Below are 8,664 nucleotides of genomic sequence, written 5' to 3' on the forward strand. Positions count from 1 at the left end.
ATGGTTGGCGAATGTGGTTCCAGTACCAAAAAAGGACGGGAAAACTCGGGTATGTGTAGATTACCGAGATCTGAACAGAGCAAGTCCTAAAGATAATTTCCCGCTGCCCAACATCCACATCCTCGTCGATAATTGTGCCAAACACGAGATACAGTCTTTTGTAGATAGTTATGCTGGGTATCATCAGGTACTGATGGATGAAGAGGACGCCGAGAAGACTGCTTTCACCACGCCTTGGGGCACCTACTGTTATCGGGTCATGCCATTTGGTCTGAAGAATGCTGGGGCTACTTACATGAGGGCCATGACTGCCATTTTCCATGACATGATGCATCAGGAAATAGAGGTGTACGTGGATGACGTGATAGTCAAGTCTAGAACGCAGGATAATCACATCCAAGACTTGAGGAAATTCTTCGAGAGGCTAAGGAAGTATGACTTGAAGCTAAACCCAGCCAAATGTGCTTTCGGAGTTCCGTCGGGCAAACTTTTGGGCTTCATCGTAAGCAGGAGAGGTATCGAGCTAGATCCAACTAAGATAAAATCCATCAGAGATCTGCCTCCCCCAAGAACAAAGAAAGACGTGATGAGTCTTTTGGGCAGGTTGAACTACATCAGTCGGTTTATTGCCCAGCTGACAAGCACGTGTGAGCCCATATTCAAGCTATTAAGGAAAGATGCGGCGATCAAATGGACACCTGAGTGTCAAGAAGCCTTTGATAAAGTCAAAGAGTACCTTTCGAATCCCCCAGTCTTGGTCCCTCCAGAACCAGGGAGGCCACTTTTCTTGTATCTGACAGTCTTGGAGAATTCTTTCGGCTGCGTCCTCAGGCAACATGACGTAACCGGAAAGAAGGAGCAAGCAATTTACTACTTGAGCAAGAAATTCACCGGCTACGAGGCCAAATACACTCTGCTGGAAAGGACATGCTGCGCTCTCACATGGGTTGCTCAAAAGCTGAGACATTATCTCCAAGCCCACACTACATTCCTCATAAGCAGGTTGGATCCTTTGAAATATATATTTCAGAAACCAATGCCTACTGGGAGACTGGCTAAATGGCAAATTTTGCTCACGGAATTCGACATAGTTTATGTCACTCGCACGGCAATGAAAGCCCAGGCATTAGCAGATCATTTGGCCGAAAATCCGGTCGATGAGGAATACCAGCCATTGGATACCTACTTTCCAGATGAAGAGGTAAACACCGTAGAAGTGATCTCGGAGGAAGCTCATGTTTGGAAGATGTTCTTTGACGGAGCCGTGAACGCCAAGGGTGTAGGGATTGGGGCAATTTTGATCTCGCCTTCCGTTCAGCATTATCCCGCCACAGCTAGACTGCGTTTCTTTTGCACAAACAATACAGCCGAGTATGAAGCCTGCATTATGGGCATGCATATGCCAATCGATCAGGATGTCGAAGACTTGCTGATTATGGGAGATTCTGACCTGATCATCCGGCAGGCTCAAGGCGAATGGGAAACTCGGGATGTCAAACTTATCCCGTACCGACAACATGTGGAGGACCTCAGCAAGCGCTTTACATCAATAGAATTCAGGTACATTCCGAGGTGTCACAATGAACTGGCAGATGCGCTTGCTACTTTGGCTTCAATGCTGCCCTACCCGGGCAACGCCCACGTCGATCCTTTGGAAATCCAAATCAAGGAAAGACACGGTTACTGCAGTGTAATCGAGGCAGGATCAAGTACGCAGCCTTGGTACCATGACATCAGGAAATTCCTAAAAACGCAAGAATACCCAGAGCATGCTACTGGAGATCAGAAGAGGACCATTAGGCGACATGCAAGTGGTTTCTTTCTAAGCGGTGAATTGTTATATAAGAGGACCCCGGACCTCAATCTCCTAATATGTGTCGATATCGAGGAATCGAGAAAGATCATGCACGAAGTACACGCAGGTGTGTGCGGACCTCACATGAACGGATATGTCTTAGCGAAGAAAATCCTCCGAGCAGGTTATTATTGGATGACCATGGAAAAGGATTGCTTTAGCTTTGTCCGGAAGTGTCATCAGTGTCAGGTGCACGGTGATTTGATTCATGCACCTCCCACGGAACTGCATCCCATGTCCGCTCCTTGGCCATTTGTCGCTTGGGGCATGGACGTCATTGGACCGATTGAACCAAAGGCTTCGAATGGACACAGGTTTATACTGGTAGCCATCGATTACTTCACAAAATGGGTAGAAGCTGTCACTCTCAAGTCGGTCACCAAGAAAGCTGTGGTGGATTTTGTACACTCAAATCTTATCTGTCGTTTCGGTATTCCTGCGACTATCATTATAGATAACGCAGCAAACTTGAACAGTCACTTGATGGGAGATGTGTGCGAGCAATTAAAGATAACACACAGGAATTCCACTCCTTATCGGCCAAAAGCCAATGGTGCCGTGGAAGCGGCAAACAAAAACATCAAGAAGATTCTGAGGAAAACGATCCAAAGTTCCCGACAGTGGCATGAGCAGTTACCTTTTGCATTATTGGGATACCGCACTACGGTACGCACGTCAGTAGGAGCAACTCCTTATCTTTTAGTTTATGGGACCGAGGCCGTAATACCGGCAGAGGTAGAGATTCCTTCACTTCGAATCATTATCGAAGCAGAAATCGAGGACAGCGAGTGGGTTAAGACTCGGTTAGAGCAATTGACGTTGATTGATAAAAAGCGGATGGCTGCAGTTTGTCACGGACAGTTATACCAACGAAGGATGGCCCGTGCTTACAACAAGAAAGTCCGACCCCGGAATTTCGAAGTAGGACAATTGGTACTGAGGCGTATTCTGCCGCATCATGAAGAAGCAAAAGGAAAGTTTGCCCCAAATTGGAAAGGCCCATACATCGTAAGGAAAATATTGCCAAGAGGAGCATTGTATTTAGGTGATATCGAAGGAAATGACCCCGACATAGCAGTAAATACAGATGCAGTCAAGAGGTATTACGTCTAAATCATACTCCAGTGGTCCTGACACATTGAAAATGGCGAAGGTGTTTATTCCCCACTACTCCCCAAACACTACCCAATTCTCTCTACCAACTTTTGAGCCGCTTACAAAACAAAAAAAACAAAAAAAAAAGAGAAAAACAAAAAAAAACAAAACAAATTTGATTGAGGCCTGAACTACGTTTGACTTGATTCCGAAAGGATACGTAGGCAGCCTCTCCCTGAGGTTCAGTCACACCAACAATAAAATCCCATTCACCCTGAAATTGAAAACCGGGGCACGTCGAGCAGTTGAGAAGTTAGTATCACTACCTCTCTTTACCAAGCACAAGCCTTCAAATCAATTACCAAATATGGTGGGGAATCAATAAGCGTCACAAACGAAGACCATCACACTCTGAATTGAGAGAGATAAAATGAGAGAGTCCCGGCGGTGAAAACCTTCGGGCACCACGAGGCGACGGGAGTAGAGAAACCAAAATGAGAGAGCTTGTTTAGTAAAAACTCGCAAAGAGTGCTATCAAGCGATGACAGGAAGAGAAATGAGAGAGGTCAGCCAGCGAAAACCCGCAAAGGGCGCTGCTGGCCGAAAAGAATGACGCCATCCCAAGAAAGTTTCGGCAGAGTGCCATCGGTTTGGAATCACGAAGATCCGTTCTGGTTCAGGAAAACGCAAGCTCTTAGAAGGTCAGACGTCCAGTCCAAAGAGCATGTCATGTCATTTAAAGCCAGCATTATCTTCCTCAGATGAGTCTTTCTCGTCCTGAAAAGGACACTCTGTTTTCTGATTTGTTTTCTCCTTTCTTTGTTTCCTTCAATCCCTTTTGTGTTTTAATCCCAAGTCCAGGACACACCGGAAATGGCAGGTGGCAGGTTTGTTCGCACAGAATCCCGTCTCATAAAGGAAAGCGCCTCATCTCGTTGGTATGATTACCCAAGCATGATGAATCATGACGTTTGATGGTGTTTCAAAGTAGAGAGGAAAGGGAGAAATCTCGAAATCTTCCCCAGCAAGTCCACCTTCGGACAAATCCCCACAGAGTCTCCCTCTGTACAAATCCCCACAGAATCTCTCCTTTTAAAAAAAAATCTCCCGCAGAGTCCCCCCAATATGTATAAAAAAAAACCGTTGGAATTCTCTTAGCACACCCCCCAGCGAGTCCTGTTGTAAATATTCCCCAACAAGCTTACCCCAACAAACACTGGGAAACTCGTTTTGAAACAAAAAACCCAGCGTACCCCATTGTACAGAATCCGCACAAAGAATCCACTTTGTAAATATTCCCCCACAGAGCTTCCTTTTGTACAAATTCCCATAGAACACCTCCAATAAAATCCCCGTTGAGAACCTTCAATCAAAATGGGACAAAAAGAAAAAAAAAGAGGCCTTATGAGGCAAATCATCACAGAATCTGGAAATACAAGCCTGAACAGTCTAGAAGGGTCTCGCCATTCGAATCAAATCAATGGCGGAATTTCACAACAGAAACAAAGACGCGAGAAAGCAACTGGGAACGATCAAGGTCACCAAACCGGCCGTCATTCCCGAACTAACAAATGATTCTTTGTTTGGAAGGTTGAAACAGGTCTAATCCAAGACAACCGTGCAAGAAGCAGGTGTCGCCCAAAGAAGAAGGTTCACGGGTACAGGAAGTACTTGGGCAATAAGGAATTCACTCAAAAGGTAAGTTCCCGCAAAACTCCCTTTTATCTTCTATTAAAACAAGAAAACTCAAAAATAGATCGTGTAGAATTCTCGAGCTTTATCCCCAGCCAATCGGCATTAGGGTTTTAAACCCTAAACTGAATTTTCCTTTTAGTCAGCATTAGGGTTTTAAACCCTAAACTGAACTTTTTCCTTCCAGCCAGCATTAGAGTTTTAAACTCTAAACTGAGTTTTTCCATGCAATCAGCATTAGGGTTTTAAACCCTAAACTGAATTTTCCTTTTAATCAGCATTAGGGTTTTAAACCCTAAACTGAATTTTCCTTTCAGCCAGCATTAGGGTTTTAAACCCTAAACTGAGCTTTTTCATGCAATCAGCATTAGGGTTTTAAACCCTAAACTGAATTTTCCTTTTAGTCAGCATTAGGGTTTTAAACCCTAAACTGAACTTTTTCCTTTCAGCCAGCATTAGAGTTTTAAACTCTAAACTGAGCTTTTCCATGCAATCAGCATTAGGGTTTTAAACCCTAAACTGAATTTTCCTTTTAGTCAGCATTAGGGTTTTAAACCCTAAACTGAACTTTTTCCTTCCAGCCAGCATTAGAGTTTTAAACTCTAAACTGAGCTTTTCCATGCAATCAGCATTAGGGTTTTAAACCCTAAACTGAATTTTCCTTTTAATCAGCATTAGGGTTTTAAACCCTAAACTGAATTTTCCTTTCAGCCAGCATTAGGGTTTTAAACCCTAAACTGAGCTTTTTCATGCAATCAGCATTAGGGTTTTAAACCCTAAACTGAATTTTCCTTTTAGTCAGCATTAGGGTTTTAAACCCTAAACTGAACTTTTTCCTTTCACCCAGCATTAGGGTTTTAAACCCTAAACTGAGCTTTTTCATGCAATCAGCATTAGGGTTTTAAACCCTAAACTGAATTTTCCTTTTAGTCAGCATTAGGGTTTTAAAACCCTAAACTGAACTTTTCCTTTCAGCCAGCATTAGAGTTTTAAACTCTAAACTGAGCTTTCCATGCAATCAGCATTAGGGTTTTAAACCCTAAACTGAATTTTCCTTTTAGTCAGCATTAGGGTTTTAAACCCTAAACTGAACTTTTTCCTTTCAGCCGGCATTAGAGTTTTAAACTCTAAACTGAGCTTTTTCATGCAATCAGCATTAGGGTTTTAAACCCTAAACTGAATTTTCCTTTTAGTCAGCATTAGGTTTTTAAACCCTAAACTGAACTTTTTCCTTTCAGCCGGCATTAGAGTTTTAAACTCTAAACTGAGCTTTTTCATGCAATCGGCATTAGGGTTTTAAACCCTAAACTGAACTTTTCCTTTAATCAGCATTAGGGTTTTAAAACCCTAAACTGAATTCTTCCTTTGTTCGGCATTAGGGTTTTAAACCCTGAACTGAACCTTTCCCCAGCTAGTCGGTATTAGGGCTCCAACCCTGAACTGAGCATGCATATCCTCTTTCATCAATTTTATGAACTTCCTGGTGAATAATTAACGAAATTTTCCTAGTGAAACTGGGGCAGAAAATTTCGTTCGTTTGTTTGTTTTTTCCCGCAGGTCTAACCTCGAGCCACACGGATCGAAATGACCCACGAGATGAGTCTCGACTCAGAATCAAAGAAGAAAAAAGACAAAAGAAGACATCCCGAGATATCAGAGTGAATGGAGAGCAGATCGACTCCAACATTTGACTAAGGTCCTAAACCCTGCCAATTGCGTCTCACTCAGTATCCCAGAGGTTAAACAAGTCGCCGCAACTCGCAAGCATCAAGATTCAGATCGGAGTCTACAAGCAGAATCAGCTAAGACCCAAGATCAAGTCGTAAAAGAATCATAGATAGGAATCTTGTAACTAGCAGTTGACGTGCATATAAGTAGTTAGTTCAGTTTCCAATTTTCGTTTAGTTGTAATAAGGCGGTCAGTGACGTAGCAGTGACAACAGCAGCAGCAGTAGCAGCAAACATTGCAGTCTCATGGTAGTCCCAGCTACCAGAATTTTCCCGAACTACATCGACCTGATTCCTGTTTAGCCCAGGATATGTAGGAAATCTTTGAAGCAGGATTCGGTCAGATCTTTCAAAAAAACATGCTTCATACGGAGTGGTCCATAGGCAAAAATCGCTCATACACGCTCACTTTATCTTTGCACGAAAACTCTTCGTGTTTCCGAACAAAGAGGGGCAGCTGTGAGCACGTGATTTTTGTTTCGCACGACAATCGCTCCAAAAAGAAATAAAAAATAATAATTGGCCCTGCTGTACAATTTTTGGATTTCTGTGCGGAACCTTGTTGATTTATTTGTGACTTCGGCCCATTTTTATTTATTTACTTTATTAAAACAAAATTCAAAAAATATATGTGTCTGCATAATTCGAACCGTAATCCGGTCGTTAAATAGAAAATCATGAATAGGCATCTTCGTCCGTGATTTTATTTTGTTTGACTTTACCTGTTTTGAAATATTTTAGTGTGTGTGCAAATAATTGTATTGAGTGTGTATTTAATTTTAATTTGACTTTTTGGCTTAGTTTTATTTTAAAATAAATAAGAAATAAATAAAAAAAATAAAGAAAGGACCCCTCCCTTCCGGACTTGGGCCAATTTTAACAAAATTGGCCCAAACAAACAGCCCAAGACCCAGGCCTGCCCGGTCCAGGCCACCTGATGACCAGGACGTCCAAACGACGACGTTTTAGTCCAGTGTGATCTGGGCCGTTGATCTCGGATTGATCAACGGCCAAGATCACATTTCCATAACCCACCAATGGCCCCGACCCGTTTACACCCGGACTGAACCCAAACCCTCAACACTTGAAACGACACCGTTTCACTTAAGACCATCAGATCCAAACCGTAGATCTAGATTGATCTAACGGTTGAGATCAACCCACCCACTAACTATATAAGCCTAGATCCTTACCCTGCCCCCCCATCCGACACCCCAGCCTCCGTCTTCAACCTCATCCTCATCAAACCCTAGAGCCGCCCCTGTATCCCCCACCATGAAAACCGGTGGCATGAACGCCGGTGACCTTCCCCTGAACACCATAGAACCCCCTCACCACCCTGAACATAGACCTGTTAACCGTTTGGTTCGAATCACCCTCCAGGTCCTCGAATCTTCATTTGAAGATTCGAGTCAAAACTCGATCTACACCAGCCAACCCCAGCTTCACACTAGACACTCCCCAGACCCTCCTCGTGACCAAACCATACTTGGTTTGGTCCGAATCTGACCAGGGAAGCATGAATCCCGGATCTGAGTTTTGGGAAATTTTGTAGTTCTTCGTCACTGGTTCATACCGGTTCAACCGAAGAGATTAAGGTCTAATGGACTTTAATCAAAGTGTTTCTCATCTGAGAAACACTTCGACTAAAGTCCATTCAGCCTTAAGAAAGGTTTGTCCAAATCCGAGTCAAGGTTTTGATTTTTCAAAGATATGAGGTAAGTCTTGTTTTCTTTTCTTTATTTTTGTTTTAGTCCGTGTGATTTGTTTTTAAAAGTCTGTTCATATTTGTTTTAATTTTACCAACTTCTGTTTGTCCACTTTGCTTGAACTTCTGTTTGTTTGAATGAGTCTTTCCATTTGTTCTGATAATGTGTATGTAAATGTTGTGCAAGTAGCTGATTTTCAAGTTTGGACTGACTAGTTGACTCCTCGAGTGTATTTCTGCTTAGTCAGTATAATTCGAACCATGTATCGATACTGTTTAAATGTCTGATTTTTGGCTACGATTGTGTATGTTAATGCTAATATAGTCGAGTCGACATGTGTCGTCAATTAGTTTCAACTGTCTGAACAAAGTAAATCGATTTGCTTCTGATGAACATTTGCCTGGATCAATTAAGAATCAGTTTGTTTACTTATAGCTGTTGAATTGGATCAGTAGTGTTTAAATTCTGAATCAGAGGGCATGTGCACTTGTGCACAGCATGTGCATTGGTGCACCTCATGTGTTTTGTGCACAGCCTGTTTTCCTGCATAAAAGGGCTTTTAATTTTAAAATGGTTTGACAGCAT

Source organism: Nicotiana tabacum, chromosome 10, assembly GCF_000715075.1.
Source record: "Nicotiana tabacum cultivar K326 chromosome 10, ASM71507v2, whole genome shotgun sequence".
NCBI lineage: Eukaryota > Viridiplantae > Streptophyta > Magnoliopsida > Solanales > Solanaceae > Nicotiana > Nicotiana tabacum.